The following is a 14,255-nucleotide window of genomic DNA, read 5'->3' as shown; positions in this document are numbered from 1 at the left end:
ACAGCAGTAGAAAGGAAGGAATGGGAACAAGGGACCTATGTGAATTTGACAGAACATGAACAGGAGATAGGAAAAATGAGCATCAAGGAGGAACTAAAAGTGATGGGATAACATGACTTTTAGAAATTTGATTAGGGAATTCTCATTCATTTAGATTGCAGCCAGCAGGAATCTGGGGAGAGAGGGAACAGCAGTTTCCATCATGGAGCTCAGCACTATACACATATTATTTTATTCAATTTTCACAATTCTAGAAGATACAATTTTATCCTCATTTTTTAGATAAGGACACTGTAAGTAATTTGGCCCAAAGCACACTAGTAGTAAATGGTGGGTGGGTGGTTCTCCAGTCAATTCTTTCTCTCTTGCTCCCATGCCCAGGCATTTTCTATAATACCATGGACCAAATGTCCACATCTCAAAATGCACTCAGGTGGTTAACCAGGAAGATCACACCTCAATGGCATTTTATCTTCTCAATCTAAATGGTCTCTAACTGGAGGGCATATGTTTATAAAATAGTGTAGATTACTTTGCTGAACAGCAAAATATGTTCCTTCCATGAGGACAGACAGGTCACAGTTGTTCCAAGCTGAAAGAAGTCTCAGAGATCAGCACAGCTGAGGTTCTCATTGAGGACAGTTAGACACAGAGAAATGAAAGAATTTGTCCAAAGGCACTCTTCCTGTACACTGTGCTACCACTTCAGAAAACATTGCCAATTTTAGGTAAACTGACTTAAGTTGTTAAGTATTGCTTATAAATATTCTAAAGCCATTCAGGGATTAATAAGACTACTGTCTAATGCGTGATTAACTCTATTAACAACATCTAACTTGTCATTAAATGATAACTGAAATTTCATTGCCAACAGCATACTTTATTAAAAGTCATATTTGCCAGATGGAGATAGACCACCCTTTTGTAATTCCATATTACTACTCGGGTGCTTACTGATAAGTTATATTCTTAACTCTATCATCAAAATTCTTGGAAGTAACCCCACACTATTACCTGTAATCAGTAAAAGGTAGATTGGTCTAGCAACCCTGGTACTTTGGAGTTCCTACCCTTGCAGTGAATATGATGTTTTCCTGATTTTGGCTCCCTACTCATTTCATCCTCTTTTCACTAGTCCCTAAAGCTAGGCTATTGTTTTGTTTTGATCAACATGGCAAGAAAACATATGTGGTATATTTGTCTTTCCATTCTCTTTCATGACAGGTAACACTTGTATATTTTACTATGATTTTAATAAGAAACATCAGGACAAGTAACAGAACCATGCTTCTTCAATACTTAATGAGTATGACTTACAGGACTTTAAAGTTCATCTTGCAGTATTTCTTATTGACTATAAGGTGAATATAGCCATGTCAGAAAACACTCATTAAGCTGCATACAATATTAAGAAAGTACGGTAACAAATTGAGACTAGTTAATGATAATGGAGTCAACTATTATTTAAAATGAAATACAATTTGAATAAACATAGTATTTTGGAGTTAAAATTATTATTTTGGAGCCAGGAATGTACCCCTCCTCCATCACCACCTCTACTCCATCACCCATAGCAGAGTTGAGCCTCCATTAGAGTCAAAGTCCCGCATGAGATATTTCAAAAAAAATTATGTTTCAGTTCTCCTCTGTGAGCACTGTGCCTTTAATGAGAAACAGATGTTCAACTTACTTACACAGAAACAAAAAATGAAAAAAAAAGTAAATAAAGGCAGAGCATCCTCATAACTGACTTCCCATGGAGTTAGACCACTCAAAGTTTCCTAAGGATAATAATCACTCAGCCCAAGCCCCCAAATTTACCATCATCTAAATAGAAGGAATCAAACAAGGTTAACTGAGTCTGAGAACCTAGTATATTAGCCTATAGCCTAATACAGTGGACACTTGAACAACATGGGGTGTGGGATGCTGACCCTCTCCCACTGTGGAAAATCCATGAATAATTTATGTTGGGTCCTCCTGTTTCATTCCTCCTTATCCAAGATTCCTCTGTATCCATGGTTCCACATCCTGGGATTCAACTAACCTCCTGTAGAACTGATGGTATTTACTCTTGAAAAAAATCTGAATATAAGTGGACCCGCAGAGTTCAAGTCCAAGTCCTTCAAGAGTAACTGTATATTAGAGGGTCACTTATCAACCCGCCGTTGCTGTCTAAAGCCTGAAGACAGAACTCTCTCACTGGATACTGAGGATAAGGGGTGAGGGTGGTAGCTTCTCTGGTTCACCAGCTGCTGTACTTCAGTGCTCACCCACCCACTCACCTGCTGCCTGCTAACCAGGTTACTTTTGATTGTTTTCAAATTTGATCTTAATATTGAGGCTGTTTTTTTAATTGACTAATTTAGTTAATATGATCTTTTCATTGCAATTGTTCTTATAAATATCTAATTAAATATTTTATGCATCATTAAAATGTAAGTGTAAAATAATGAGGTTTTTTTCCTGAAAACTACTGTGATTTCTGTAAAAGGCAAAATGAAAGCACATTACCCAAACAAAAACGAAACAAAAACTACTTTTGAATTGTGTGTGGGTAAAACGTATAAAAGTTGGGGGAGAAACATAACAAAAATCCAGAAAAGTTCTGTATCAAAATGTCAGCTAAAGAATGTACCTCACCATCTGGTTCCACAAGGATTAGGTCACTGGCCACTGTAGTCACTGACCTTTAACACTCCCTGAAAGGAGTTCAGGGCTAAGACCGGGAATGAAGTACTCTGTGCTCTGGGAAAAAAATGGCAGAAGAGGCCTTCAGATAGTTAGATAGCTTCAGAAGATTTTATGAGTCCAATTTCTTGCATCTTCCCACACCTAGAAAAGCACTAAAATCATTAACAGAGACATCTGCTCCTCATGATTAGCAGCGACCGTCTGCCAAAGTGTGCGTTTGATTGCATGTACCCACTTCACAAAAATCACACACATACCGACCTCCCCCCAACCTCTTAGGAGCAATTCCTAGGAGTTGTGTGAGGGGCTGTCTCCCAGGTGATAGTCCTAGCTAGACCGCAAATCAAACTTAGTTCACAGCTCTTACATTGTGCTTTTTTTCAGTCAATGAAAATTTCTTTCTTTACATGTATCTTTAAATTCTGGCAAATTTTGTGCTTAAAAGAGTACAAAAATGGATGAATTATAGTATGGGTTAATCAAGAAAGAAAATACAGTTCTTTAAAGAAACTAACCAAAAGATGGCCCTGCCATTACATAAAACAGATTGACAAATGTTTATACATTTACATGTTTTAAACTAAAATGTTTTTGTTATTCCTACTTTCATCAATTTATTTAAATAATCAGCCACCTACCTGGGCCACTAGCATCAGGTACTAGGCCTTCTGTTATATGTAATTATGATGAGTAGTAAAATAATGAAAAGTGTCTGCGCTGAAAACACACTAGAAACCAGTTGAATCAAGATGCCCTCACAGAATGTAATAGGCACAGAGGGTGCTGTGCTTTGCTATGATTATCTTATCACATGTAAGCAATCACCATGACTGTGAACAAAATATAATTAAGCCTGAATTGTTAGTTTTCTGTGCATGTGGACTGAAGTAGGACAGGCAATCATATCATTTTTAGTGGACACCTACTCTGTCCAGCTCACTGTACAATGAGTGGGGTTTAGGCTAGCGGTTCTCAAATTAGAAGGATCAGAATCACCTGAGGGGCTTAACACCCCAGACCTCTGGGCCCCATCACTTGAGTTTCTGGTTCAAGAGGTCTGGGATGAGGGTGCAGGACTGCATTTTGAATGAGTTCCCAAGTGATATTGCTCCTGCTGGTCCAGGGACCACATTTTAGAAACCACTATTTCAGGACGTTAAACAAACAAACGAACAAACAAACTAGTTTTACTGTAGAAAATGTTGCACTCTAAAAAAACTCAGATAGGATGAAATCACATGCAAAAAGCAAGGCACATGCATAATTCAATAGATAAATTAACCAATTGGTTGTCCACCAATCCATCCCAGAGTTCGTTGGAGTCAATGATATAAAGGGTTTTGAAGAAATTAGCCAGAAAATCTTCTCCTTCCCAAGAATAAAGGAGGGTGATTAAATATGTATAGGAACAAACAATTATGACCTAGCATGTGCTAAGAAATATTTTGAAAGCATACTGATAAAATTATATCTGTCTCTTTTCTTAAATTTGACTATGCAATTTAGAGAGAACTGAAAAGATTCCTACTATCTACATTCTCATATCTATATGCCTATCTTTATTTTCACCATACATTTTTCTGCCTGGTGTTCTCTTTTTCTCTTTCTAATGTTTCTTTCTCTCTGTGTTTCTAGGTGTAGTCACAATCACAAATGAGTTTCTTAAAGTCAATATTTCAGTAATTCCTCCAACTGTGTTCACAAACTGATCCTAAATGTACAATTCTGTTCATTAGTGTAATAGATTAAAATCGATTTGGAAAACATTTTTCAAAGAAATTTAAATTGTGGAGAGAAAGGAAAATTCATTCAGAGAAAGACTGTAGGTTACATTTTCTATTCCTCTTTAAAGGACTGATCATAAAAATAACTGCTGGAAAGCCCTGAAGATGAAGAGAAGTGCCGACTGTGTGTTTAAATGAAAACAGATTTAATCACATGAACTGTGCTGGAATTATTTTCATTCAACATTTCAAAGATGTAGTAATTTTTTTATATCGTCTTGCCCGAGTCCTGGTTTTTGTGACAAGTAATCCATCCTGAGTTCATTGTATAGTTGTTAACTCCTTAACTGGGGATGGGTAAGTGCTTTCCTTGTATCCAAGCTATGCTCTCTTTAAAACAGTACTTTGAGATTGGGACAGTAAGTAACCTTTGTGTGTGTGTGTGTGTGTGTGTGTGTGTGTGTGCTTTAAACTATACATTTTCACACTAACTCTATCAGAAAGTGACATTAAGTCACTGGGGGGGGACATTTTTTAAAAGCTAAATGAGAAACCTGAAAACAATAGGAGGCTCAGTTTTTTAGGGCATGCACTAAAGAACTATGATTCTAGAATGTAACTCTGCCTTACTATATAAAGGTGGTACATTTTTTTCACAGAACTGTTTATATATGCTCCATGTACAAAATGAGCATATTAAAATTACTTCTGAGTGCATGCAGAGAGTAAAGAGTGATCACAGATTTAGGCTTATAAACAGACACATGAGAAAACTAAATTTTGATGTTTCCTTTATTAAATACAAAGTAGTATATATTAAAAATCAGTTTTCAATAGAATATTAAGTAAATGCCATGTATTCTGGATTTTAATGCAGTTGCTGAATACAATTATGGTAAGACATTAAAACCTAATTCATTTTGAATACCATGCTATCCAAAAGAGAAAAATATTACAATGCACACCATTATTCTAAGCATCATACTTTACAAGTGTAATTTTATAGTTCTGTGTTTCCCAGATAAGTAAGAACATATCCATTCCCACCTACCCCAACCCCAAGCATAATATATACTTCAAAGAAGCTATGAGTCTTTATTTCTTCAAGTAGACTTGAGACCACTTAAGGTTAGGAAATGTTATTTTGTATCCTCATCTTATTCATTGTTCCTAAATATGTATTTATTAAATATTATTAAAGAAGAAAGATTTAAAAAGACTGTTACTTTGTAGCTTTTAGACCTTGGTATGTCTGTGTATTAACCACTTGACTGTTTACACATAAAAGGACTAGACTTAGGATTTACTCCCTCATTCATAGCCAAGACCAAAATGTAAGGTTAGGAATTTTAGAGGTCTTAAGATAAAGGAAAGATTGTGAACCTACAGTTTGCTGCTGAATTAGGAAGATGTCAAAAGTTCACCAGGTAAGTCACCTTCAAGCTGTCAATATATGGCCTTTGCCTCTCAAGGGAAACCATGCAGAAACAGACACTTAAAATTTTTCCACTGTATCCCTACCTAATTGTTTAGCAGCAAGGATCCCAACAATCTGTACAGCAGATGTGACTACCTCACTTAATACTATCATAGGAAGGGAATAAGGGCAGAAGAGTCATATGCTAATGGTAAAGATGCACAGAGAAACTGCTGCCTGAGCACAGATAACACTCCTCTCTCCAGCCGTCTGTCCCACCATGTGTGCTGCACATCACAGGAGGATATGAGAGGGGTGGACAGCTGATAAGTTTTTCAGAGTGGCAAAAGAATGGCTTTCAACAGCAGTGTGATACTAGAGGATAAGGGTTTTTATTAATATTGCAAGGAATGTATTATTAATGTTACTTAAAGGACCAAAGGTTTTAGTATTGCATATTTAAAAAAATAAATTAATGTCATGTTATTCCTTTCTCTCACTCACTGCATTCTGATGTTCTTTCTTGAGTGGCAGGGAGAGATGCATAGTTACAGCTGAAATGCAAAAATGGCACAGTGTTGTTTCTGGTGTATGACACCCACTCTGCATACACAGATGAGACCAAGGTGGAGAGGGGCTGCTGAAGGAAATCACAGACTGGGTTCTGAGCCAGAGGTATGGTGTCTATCCTGCTGGACTACCCTGATATTAGTATTGCCATCAGGTCAGAACTCAGAATAATATTTTAATGTAGTTTATGTGTTGCATTAACTAATCCTTACTCTCAAAGCCTAAATGTTGTGGGATAAGGGAAATTCTGTTCCTGGCATACGTAACTGGATAAATAAATCTTTGTTGAATTATTGCAAAAATAGAATCATTTCATTGATATAGACGGAAGTGGTACAGAGAAGCAGGATCTGGTGGTAGATAAACTAGGCAGTGCTGCCATCAGCCTCGGTGGAGCTGAGATTCCTCTCAGGGGCTGACTGGGCTGTGTGTAGGTGCGGGTGCAAACTGCTTTGCTGTGTGCCTCAGTAACCTAGTTGAAGAAGAGGAAGAGGGAGAGAGGGAGGGAGAGAGAGGGGAAGGGGGCAGGGGGAAAAGAGGAGAGGACAGAAGGAGAGAAGAAAGAGAAGGAGAAAGAAGAGATGGAGAGGAAAATCTACTTGGAGAAATGGAACATGAACAAATAAAAAGTTTAAAATCATATCTCTGTGTTATATCTGTGCATGTGTATATAAAGCTGATGCAGGCAATTAGCTTTCCAGAGTTACTGCTTATAAAGGAGAAACCACTATTAATTGTTTAATAAGAAAAGCATTCTGAATGGTAGGGGGAAAGGGCCTGTGTCTTAAGAACAAACAATAAACAAAACACAAAAGTGAGGCTGTTGCTTTCCAGTGAGCGAAGAAGCAAAAGATCAGTCAAGAAGGATCACATTTAGAACATATATGTACTGGGTGAAATCAAAAGTTATCCAAACACAGAGCTGAGATCAGAGATTCATATGCAGAGTATAGAAAAAAGTACATAATTTCTTTGAGAACAAATTGGCTCTTTAGTTATAAACAATTTAGAAGCAGCCATAAAAATTTCAATCCTGAGGAATATATTCAGGTTTCATGGATGAATGGACCTTTGATAAGTAGCTTCCCAATACTAGGATAATAAGACAGAGTCAAACTAGATAAAATGGTAGCTCTATGTTTGGAATTTCAAGACAAAAACTTCAAAACTTTTGTCCATTCCAATGTCATCTGACGATATCACATATTATTTTCCTATTTCAGGGATTTCATTAAACTGTACACTGAAATAACTGTAAACAGAGGAATTTGGGAAGTGCTAAGATGTAAGCAATACAACCTCCACAGCGAATTGACATAGTAGCAAGTATAGTAGATGGCACATACTGCCAGAGAAAAAAGATGGAGAAGGGATTGTGGTTGTTTTAAGGGAGAAAGTCACATTTTCCTCCAGGGTCTATGAAATATATTATCGGTGTTCCTTTACGAGACCCAGAAATGAACCCCTGATTCAAGTTGAGAAAGAAATACTCATGTCAACCTTCAGTAAGAGAAATACAAAGAAATGTTTCTAACAGTGCACATAATGCTTGCAAAACTATCTAGTTACCTTGTCTCATGCCTGCAAAAAACTCATTCTATTTATTTGAAAAATAGAATTTTAAATTATATTTTTAAAATAGCTGTTAAAATATTTCTCCTTTTGAAGACCATTGTCTTGGCAATAGCCTCTCAATTAAGAATAGTGTTTTCATTTCTTAACTCAATCAGGTCTTTAAATTCTGTTTTTAAGGGGACAAACTTATATCTCACAATTTATAAAAGATTAGAATTCATTATGGGAAAAAATAGAGATTTAGCATTTGACAGTAAAGAAAACATACAGAATAAGTGTTTGGAGCATCTATTTCTGTTTTACAGTGACATAAAGTATCTGATTAAAACATATGCTCTCAAATAATAAGAGAAACTTAGGTGTATAAAATCTGTCATATGTATTTAAAACAGATACTAAATGAGTTCAAGATAACTCAGGATGATGTTCTTTCTGTCAGACTTTGTAATGTTTAATTTTAGAACTGAAATTAAGTAATATTAAATTTTTATGATTTATAACAGTTTTCTCTGAAAACACACACACACACACACACACACACATATACCAAAAAGGTCCTAAGTCAGAAGTATAGCAAAAGGTTCTTATAAGGCCGTCTCAGAAAATATAAACATAAAGCTAGTCAATTAAGTCATCAAATTCTAAGTCACAGCTAAAGGAGTTAAACTTTTAACCTAGGCCTGGTCAAGTGACTTTAATTATGTAGGAGTCTCTTGATTCTTTCATTTCTCCTTGAAAAAACATGCAAACTGTACAAACCTCCCTGTAAGCATCTTATCTATTAGTTTCCAAACTTTCAAACACTCATCCAGACTCTACTTTAGAACTGCAGTAAGTTAGATAGGCGTTTTTAAATTGTCTCTAAATGGCTATAATTAAACCCTCACTTAAAGCTTTACCATCTATACCAAGGGCAAACTCAATGTGATAAGGAATGCATAAGAGTAGAATTATTAAAAAGCAAAAAAAAAAAAGAAAGAAAACCTGTGACTTGGCATAGATTCCTGTGTAAAGGGTGCAGGCTAGGTACTCCAATATTTCCTCTGAAAAAAGTTATATGAAGATCAGAAAGGGTAGGTGAGTAAAAGAAAAATAATTCAACCTTTCTTTATAAAGCTATGTGCAAAAGTGAACTCTTACCCAGGAAATCTATTAATTGTTAATCTTTTCCTCTTTTAAATCACCGTGAAAACAAATGTACTTCTTGAAAATGACGTTAATTCAAATCCAGTGTGTACTGATCGGTCAAATTCTCTGAAACAAATCTAATTAACAAGAATAGGCCACCTAGCCTATGGATAAGGAAAGCGATCAGATAAGCCCTAGAAATAAAATGGTATTAATGTCAGGAATGGCAGAAATGGCAGCTACTGACGCCATATAGTTGCTAAGTTGAGTGAAAAAAACAATAACAAAAAGAAAAGAGTGTACTCTTAGAGACAAGAAGGGAATTACAAATTACTCTTTCTCTAGCTACTAAAAAACCTTAAAATAGAAGTAAATACATATGTTTGAATGATTTTTATGAACTTACTTGGTCATTTAATAAACTACTTTGCCATCTAATAAACTATTTTTTGGAACAAAACTATTTTCAGAGATGAACTGAACATTTATCAGAAAGTTGCTGTCCAAGAGCGAGGATTTGTGATTTTGCTATCACTAAAAGACCATTTTCAACTATGATCTAAGGATAACAAAATATCTTTAATTTTTTCCTATATGAGGAAAAGGTACCTTACCTTTACAAAAGCATAATATAGTTCACAGTCAATATTATCAGGCATTAATTTCTGTTGATCAAGAAGACTGTCAGAACAGAAGGAAAATTACATTCTGAACATTTATCTGATGAGGAAAATGAGATGCAATAAACACAAAAAAGTGACATGCTTCTATGAGTACTTCACCAAAATGTAAGTAGAAGGATCTTTGGACTCTTTCACCAAAATGTAAGTAGAAGGATCTTTGGACTCTTAGGTCATTGCCTTTTCCACCCCCAGAAGGTTGGTTTGAAAACACTGTATCCCATTACCTTTCTTCTAAGAAAATGTGAGTCCTTGGTGTTCATATTTCATTTGAAATGCTCAGAAATACCATGTCATTTTCAAGGATGGCACACATCGAGATTGGTTCAAGACAGCGGAGTAGAAGGACGTGCTCTCATTCCCTCTTGCAAGAACACCAGAATCACAACTAACTGCTGAACAATCATCAACAGGAAGACACTGGAACTCACCAAAAAAGATAAACCACATCCAAAGACAAAGGAGAAGCCACAGTGAGATGGTAGGAAGTGTACAATCACAATAAAATCAAATCCCATAACTGCTGGGTGGGTGACTCACAAACTGGAGAACACTTATACCACAGAAGTCCACCTAATGAGGTGAAGGTTCTGAGCCCCACGTCAGGCTTCCCAACCTGGGGGTCCAGCAATGGGAGGAGGAATTCCTAGAGAACCAGACTTTGAAGGCTAGCAGGATTTGATTGCAGGACTTCAACAGGACTGGGGGAGACAGAGACTAAACTCTTGGAGGGCACACAAAAAGTAGTGTGCGTATTGGGAACCAGGGGAAAGAGTAGTGACTCCAGGGGAGACTGAACCAGACCTACCTGCTAGTGTTGAAGGGTCTCCTGCAGAGGTTGTGGGTGGAGGGAAGGACTCTGTCTCACCGTGAGGACAAGGAAACTGTCAGCAGATCTTCTGGGGAGTATTCCTTGGCATGAGCCCCCACAGAGTCCACCATTAGCCCCAACAAAGAACCCAGGTAGGCTCCAGTGTTGGGTCACCTCAGGCCAAACAACCAACAGGGAGGGAACCCAGCCCCACCCATCAGTAGTCAAGCAGATTAAAGTTTTACTGAACTCTGCCCAACAGAGCTAGAGCCAGCTCTAACCAACAACAGTTGCTCCCATCAGGACACTTGCTCAAGCCTCTTAGATAGCCTCATCCATCAGAGGACAGACAGCAGAAGCAAGAAGAACTACAATGCTGCAGCCTGTGGGGGGAAAAAAAAAAAAAAGCACATTCACAGAGAGATAGACAAGATGAAAAGGCAGAGGGCTATGTACCAGATGAAGGAACAAGATAAAATCCTAGAAAAACAACTAAATGAAGTGGAGATAAGCAACCTTCCAGAAAAAGAATTCAGAATAATGATAGTGAAGTTGATCCAGGACCTCAGAAAAAGAATGGAGGCAAAGATAGAGGAGATGCAAGAAATGATTAACAAAGACCTAGAAGAATTAAAGAATAAACAAACAGAGATGAACAATACAATAACTGAAATGAAAACTACACTAGAAGGAATCAATAGCAGACTAACTGAGGCAGAAGAACGGATAAGTGACCTGGAAGACAGAATGGTGGAATTCACTGCTGCAGAACAGAATAAAGAAAAAAGAATGAAAAGAAATGAAGAAAACCTAAGAGACCTCTGGGACAACATTAAGTGCAACAACATTAGCATTATAGGGGTCCCAGAAGGAGAAGAGAGAAAGGAACCAAGAAAATATTTGAAGAGATTATAGTCGAAAACTTCCCTAACATGGGAAAGGAAATAGCCACCCAAGCCCAGGAAGCACAGAGAGCCCCATACAGGATAAACCCAAGGAGAAACATGCTGAGACACATAGTAATCAAATTGGCAAAAATTAAAGACAAAGAAAAATTATTGAAAGCAGCAAGGGAAAAACGACAAGTGACATACAAGGGAACTCCCATAAGGTTAAGAGCTGATTTCTCAGCAGAAACTCTACAAGCCAGAAGGGAGTGTGATGACATATTAAAAGTGATGAAAGGGAAGAGCCTACAACTAAGATTACTCTACCCAGCAAAGATCTCATTCAGATTCAGTGGAGAAATCAAAAGCTTTACAGACAAGCAAAACCTAAGAGAATTCAGCACCACCAAAGCAGCTCTACAACAAATGCTAAAGGAACTTCTCTAAGTGGGAAACACAAGAGAAAAAAAGGACCTACAAAAAAAACCACAAAACAATTAAGAATATGGTAAAAGGAAGATACATACCGATAATTACCTTAAACCTGAATGGATTAAATGCTCCAACCAAAAGACACAGGCTCACTGAATGGATACAAAAGCAAGACCCATATATATGCTGTCTACAAGAGACCCACTTCAGACCTAGGGACATATACAGACTGAAAGTGAGGGGATGGAAAAAGATATTCCATGCAAATGGAAATCAAAAGAAAGCTGGAGTAGCAATACAAATGTCAGATAAAATAGACTTTAAAATAAAGAATGTTACCAGAGACAAGGAAGGACACTACATAATGATCAAGGGATCAATCCAAGAAGATATAACAATTTTAAATATATATGCTCCCAACATAGGAGCACCTCAATACATAAGGCAATTGCTAACAGCTATAAAAGAGGAAATCGACAGCAACACAATAATAGTGGGGGACTTTAACACCTCACTTACACCAATGGACAGATCATCCAAACAGAAAATTTATAAGGAAACACAAGCTGCAAATGACACAACAGACCAGATAGATTTAATTGATATTTATAGGACATGCCATCCCGAAACAGCAAATTACACTTTCTTCTCAAGTGTGCATGGAACATTCTCCAGGATATATCACATCTTGGGTCACAAATCAAACCTCAGTAAACTTAAGAAAATTGAAATCATATCAAGCATCTTTTCTGACCACAACGCTATGAGATTAGAAATCAATTACATGGAAAAAAATGTAAAAACAAAAACACATGGAGACTAAACAATACATTACTAAATAACCAAGAGATACCTGAAGAAATCAAAGAGAAAATCAAAAAATACCTAGAGACAAATGACAATGAAAACACGATGACCCAAAACCTATGTGATGCAGCAAAAGCAGTTCTAAGTGGGAAGTTCATAGCTATACAAGCCTACCTCAAGAAGCAAGAAAAATCTCAAATAAAGAATCTAACCTTACACCTAAAGGAACTAGAGGAAGAAGAACAAACAAAACCCAAAGATAGCAGAAGGAAAGAAATCATAAAGATCAGAGCAGAAATAAATGAAATAGAAAACAATAGCAAAGATCAATAAAACTAAAAGCTGGTTCTTTGAGAAGATAAACAAAATTGATAAACTATTAGCCAGACTCATCAAGAAAAAGAGGGAGAGGACTCAAATCAATAAAATTAGAAATGAAAAAGGAGAAGTTACCACAGACACCGCAGAAATACAAAGCATCCTAAGAGACTATTACAAGTTATTCTTTGCCAATAAAATGGACAACCTGGAAGAAATGGAAAAATTCATAGAAAAGTATAACCTTCTAAGATTGAACCAGGAAGAAATAGAAGATATGAACAGACCAATCACAAGTAATGAAATTGAAACTGTGATTAAAAATCTTCCAATAAACAGAAGTCCAGGACCAGATGGCTTCACAGGTGAATTCTATCAAACATTTAGAGAAGAGCTAACACTCATCCTTCTCAAACTCTTCCAAAAAATTGCAGAGTAAGGAACTCTCCCAAACTCATTCTATGAGGCCACCATCACCATGATACCAAAACCAGACAAAGATAATACAAAAAAAAGAAAATTACAGACCAATATCACTGATGAATATAAATGCAAAGATCCTCAACAAAATACTAGTAAACAGAATCCAACAACACATTAAAAGGATCATACAACATGATCAAGTGAGATTTATCCCAGGGATGCAAGGATTCTTCAATACATGCAAATCAATCAATGTGATACACCATATTAACAAATTGAAGAATAAAAACCATATGATCATCTCAATAGATGCAGAAAAAGCTTTTGACAAAATTCAACACCCATTTATGATAAAATCTCTCCAGAAAGTGGGCATAGAGGGAACCTACCTCAATATAATAAAGGCCGTATATGACAAACCCACAGCAAACATCATTCTCAATGGCGAGAAACTGAAAGCACTTCCTCTAAGATCAGGAACAAGACAAGGATGTCCACTCTCACCACTATTATTCAACATAGTTTGGAAGTCCTAGCCACAGCAATCAGAGAAGAAAAAGAAATAAAAGGTGTACAAATTGGAAAAGAAGAAGTAAAACTGTCACTGTTTGCAGATGACATGATACTATACATAGAGAAACCTATAGATGTCACCAGAAAACTACTAGAGCTAATCAATGAATTTGGTAAAGTTGCAGCATACAAAATTAATGCACATAAATCTCTTGCACTCCTATACACTAATGATGGAAAATATGAAAGAAATATTAAGGAAACGTTCCCATTTAC

General features: G+C 36.6%; 1 protein-coding gene and 1 long non-coding RNA gene across 6 annotated transcripts in view; one reads left to right on the top strand and one right to left on the bottom strand.

The window, feature by feature from the left end:
• PCDH9 (protocadherin 9) overlaps positions 1-14,255 on the bottom strand; it is a 973,394-nt gene that overhangs the window by 80,934 nt on the left and 878,205 nt on the right. The gene's annotated exons all lie outside the window — the stretch shown is intronic.
• The window catches only part of LOC309647512, a 34,030-nt gene continuing 19,791 nt past the window's right edge, over positions 17-14,255 (top strand). The window contains exon 1 of the long non-coding RNA XR_014256101.1: positions 17-6,510. This is a non-coding gene — a long non-coding RNA (uncharacterized lncRNA). The remainder of the gene's footprint in view (positions 6,511-14,255) is intronic.

The sequence above is a fragment of the Balaenoptera physalus genome, assembly GCF_965194825.1.
Source record: "Balaenoptera physalus genome assembly, chromosome: 18".
Classification (NCBI taxonomy): domain Eukaryota; kingdom Metazoa; phylum Chordata; class Mammalia; order Artiodactyla; family Balaenopteridae; genus Balaenoptera; species Balaenoptera physalus.
Note: the sequence above shows the minus strand (reverse complement) of the source record. Positions and strands in the feature narration are given on the sequence as shown.